The sequence below is a fragment of the Micrasema longulum genome, unplaced genomic scaffold (genome assembly GCF_059751315.1).
Source record: "Micrasema longulum isolate JH-2025_06_02 unplaced genomic scaffold, ASM5975131v1 h1tg002472l, whole genome shotgun sequence".
NCBI classification, from domain to species: domain Eukaryota; kingdom Metazoa; phylum Arthropoda; class Insecta; order Trichoptera; family Brachycentridae; genus Micrasema; species Micrasema longulum.
This window is the reverse complement of record NW_028279616.1, coordinates 107,261-112,068: the sequence shown is the minus strand read 5'-3', so window position 1 is coordinate 112,068 and position 4,808 is coordinate 107,261.

Sequence of the window (4,808 nt, the reverse complement as noted above, 5' to 3'; positions counted from 1 at the left end):
AAACACAATATGAACAGAAGAATACAGAATCCATTATCTATATTTACATTTGTTCATTGGTGCTCTGCGTAAATAGTACCTGTAAAAATAGATATTCAAATCCCGTATGGGAGATTCGCTATTAAGATTATTTGTTACTTTAGTGCACTTATACATTCAGAGTAATAATTCGCTACCCGCTTATAGAGATGCCTTTTTGCTCTATTGAACGGAAACAAAAGCGTTTTTAACTTTTGGTTTGGTTTTTGGTTTAACAATAAATGTGTAACAGACGATTTCAGTGTGCGCTTGCAATTCTCGACCTGAATACCTACGGCCCGTTCTATTACTGTAAACTGTAACCGACATTGTGATTGATAACCATAAAATTATTTTTATCCATATGGGCGACTCTATAAGCGGGTGATGTAAGTTTTTTCTAACTATGATGCATAAGCATTACATTGAACTTATACATCATAGTTAGAAAAAAAATCTTACTCATCAACAAGTAAATCATGTTTTAAATTTTTTCATTGGAGATTGCATTTTCCTAGTTTTTGTACAAATTTTATATCTGTAAAACTTCTTTATTCATAAATTTATGCATATTATATATGTAAGCATTGATGTTTAGTAGCCAAAATATCTTAACCAACTAATTCAACCACAAACTCTTTTCAGTGTTTCAATAGCTACCTATCTAAAAATGCAATAACATCATAAAGTTGTCACTTTTATAATCCTGTGATTATTATTCAAATAAAAAATAAATGTTCCATGGCAAAAATTACAAAAATATTACCAGCCCTTTCAAAACTCTATTAAATGTCTATAAAAATAAATAAGTATAAAAATAAACATAATAAGTATTTCGTATGTACTAAAGGAGTTATTAGATTTTTTTAAATATTCTTTTTTATACTTTAGGAACTATTTAACACTCATTTTTAAGGAACATTGTATCTCAAACTGATAATTCAACAAAATTTGTGAAACATCTTAGAGTACTTGTATATGTTTATTCAATCAAATTAATGAAATGTATTTAAAACATATGTTAAATATAATTTAAAAGGACGCCAGAATTTGTACAAAAACAAACAAATGAGCCAGCTGTCAAACTAAAAAACGAACATTCAAATATGAACACTGTGTAATGCTGACGACAGGAGTGGATAGGAGCAGATGTGGATTTAAAAAAAAAAAGAAATAAGTTTTTATGGAATTTGAATATATTACAAACAAACATTCTATTACATTCTTTGAAATGGGGACCACTGCTATACAAGCTTCTGACAACACCTGTGAAGATCTATTGTAACAAGCCTCCAGGCCTGGCCACTGTGTGAAGAGCGAGAGTTCTCATTTTGCTAAATCTCTCCCTCCAAGCCCAGATCCATAAATATCGGGCTATTAGGTAGGGAACGTGCTGTTAAACATCCTCGGGTTTAACTAGTGGTCCCCCGAAGATGCAACTTCTTTTATGACATAAAGCATCACATTCACGCAGAATGTGTATAGGTATTTCCTCATCTGCACTGCAGAACCCTACATCTAGTAGTCTCATAAAGGTTCATCAGTCTAGCAATTAAATCTGCAATTTAAGGGGCTTTAGTGATAACCTTCACTTGATTTCGTTCAAGTTTGACTAGGTCGGAAGCAAACCTTTGCGAGTAGCCCCTTCGTTCCTTCGTGTAGTGCTGACCAGGTACCTTTTGCCAGAGTATTATGCTCCGCTCCGAGCCAATGACCGAAATTCATTAAGAGGAGCACATTCGGGCAACCCACAGTAGGGTTTAGGGCTTATTGGGGCTGTCTCAGCTTCCATCCTTGTGCCAATTCGGCAGTTGCCTCGTTACCGTCGATGTTATTAAAGGAGCGAATAGAAGTGGATATGGAAAAAAAAAAACAAATGAAACAAGTTTTTACGGAATTCGAATATATTTTATAATATGGATTATACAAACATACATAGGGTACATGCACTTGTATATGATTTCATTATTCAAAATAACAATATTATGTTCTCCATCGAAGTGACTAAATATTCCGGAAATATTCTGCATATTCCCAACGCTAATTTACTTAAGACTAAACTTTTTACAAATTTAAAGTCAAGATTTAATATAAATAACATACTTATGTACATACATTTTCTACACTTACTCAAAAATACGTTGAAAGTATTATAGAAAATAAATTACCCTGGTACAGGAGCACAATTGTACTAAATACAAACAAGAGGATTATATTCAAAATGGCAGATGGATTAATACAGAAATCCCTTAACATAAAATAAATACACCTAGCAAAGAATTACATTAGTACAGAACGCGACAACCTTTTTTCTAAGCATTACCTACGCTCGAACTATGAGGATTATTATACTTGCTAAAGGGCAAACAAAATGCTACTACTTTGGATTGAAACAAGTAAACTGATCCATTTTTACTTTATTAGGAAATTTCAAAATTAAGAAGTCATTTTTATCGATTAATTATTCAGACGACTTTACAATATTTCGAGCAAATTGGTACATAAATATACCATCAGAAATACGGTCTACATTTCCTTTTATTTTGTCACGAGTAGTAAACATACAAAGTATTTCCAGAAAGTATGTTCCGTTTGTATTTCTTGCTACTGCACCACTGTGATCGCGGTTTCGCGCATGCATGGTTCTTAAGGAGTTGACGCCGTTATGAGTCAGCTGATTGCTGTGTATGCTTCGTGGTGCTTGTTTGAAATACCACATAAATTTGGAAATCCCGCCGCTTATGAGAAGGTCCGAATTAGTTTCCTCGATACGAAGAACATCAAACCAGTCCACATTCATCGACAGATCTGTGAGGTGTACGGAGAACATGTGATAAGTGATTCAATGGTAAGATGGGTGGACAGTTCAATGACGGTCGAGATAATGTGCACGACGACGAATGAAGTGGGCGTCCATCTTTGTTTAGTGATAAACTGGTTCATGCAGTTGAAGAAAAAAGAAAACCGAAAGTTTAGTTTTGCTACACTCTGTGGAATTTTCCTTGAATTGGAATGCAGAGTGACCTCCGTTTACGCCGGGGAGCCTGATTGAAGAACCAGCAATATACGTACTAAAACAAACACCAAACTTCATGTTTACTCTCTAGCCGAATGAAGAGTTATTATTATATTTAATACAAAGAGCAATGGATCAGTTTGTGTTAATAATGCCATAAACAAAACTAATAATAGTTAATATTTTAACTAACAGTTCTTTATAAAAGTACATTTAGCTATTAACAGAAAAGATATGGAAATGGGTAGTTTAATAATAACGCATAACCTGTCCATTTTATATACAATTATCGATAAATAATACAATATATATATTGCACAGTAAAATGCTGCTAAAATTTACACAGTTCAGAAATGCATTGTAAATAATACATATTGTAATACTAAAAATCAAACATAACATGATTTGTTATCTTTTATTTTTTCACAAAGTTAAACTTCGAGTTAAAGTTAGAAAAGAGATTAGGATATTAATTTAATTATTTGTGTAATGAATGGTTGATTTTAAAAGTCAAAATAACTTTACAACCTTGGCTCTATCAGTACACACATTTTTTTAAACATTATTAACATTTAATCGCTCAATATTTTCAGCTAAATGTTGAATTGAATAACACAAATTTTCTATCAAAATATTCAATGATGTTTCAAGTCTGCTTTTGGGTTTAAAATTAATTGGAGTTTGTAAAAGCAACTAGGTCACATTTAGATGGGAGGTTTTTTAAGGCATTGAACAATAAATGAGTGTAGATTTGAGTTAAGTCATTTTGTGCATTTTTTTGTTTATACTTTATATGTATCTGTAGGTAATTTCAACAAGAAAACTTTTGTTAACCATACTAAACTTGTTTTAATTGAAGAATTACTCCAAATTCTATAACTTACACCACTAATATTGATTAAGACCTTGTTATTGAAGAGAGCAATTGACTACATATAAATTTTTTAAAAATCAAAAAGTTTTATTTATATTTGTCAGTAAAAGACTCAATTTCAAAACATGTATTACACTAATCAATCTCGTTTGATAGATCTTTTAGAAATGTTTTAAAATTTGCAATATCACCCTAAAACTCATCGCTACAAACATAAAAAGGTAAGGGACAGTAAAAATTATTGCATATTAAATACATACAAAGTGGGTTTTTAACTAGGTTTTTTTGCTTTTAAATGCCAATGGGGAAGTTTAGTGGTTTTTAAAAAAAAATATTTCTATGCATCAGCTCTACGATTTTTATATTTTTGTAGTTTTGAAATTACTTGAACACTGAACTTCCTCATTTTTCAATCATTGGTAATATGTATTTTATTAAACATTTTTCATTAAAAAAATATTATTACTATTGATTCTAATTTTAAACTATTACTTATGATTTACAAAGACAACTGTGAGTCAGTATCCCATTCTATTATTCTGAAATGTCAAAATAAATATTCAGGTGAGTCACAAACTTGCTACAACTCGTAGGTTTATTACAACCGTCTCGCCGTTTCCCTGTAGGAAGTAGACGGAGGATATAATGCTACACCACTCTGTCTTTACATACAGACCCCGCTTCCTCTACATTCATCTTTCTTTATCGTCTCTTTTGTAACTCAGCGACTCATTTATTATGCTATCAATAAAAAACTTGATAAAAAATATTTATTCATAAAAAAATGGCAGTGTTTTCTTAACACCTGAAAATTTTAGACAAGATATTACAGGTACAACTCAAGTTTTTCAAGTCAGTCGGTATAAAGATTGAATCAAAACCAGATTGACTGATTAAAGG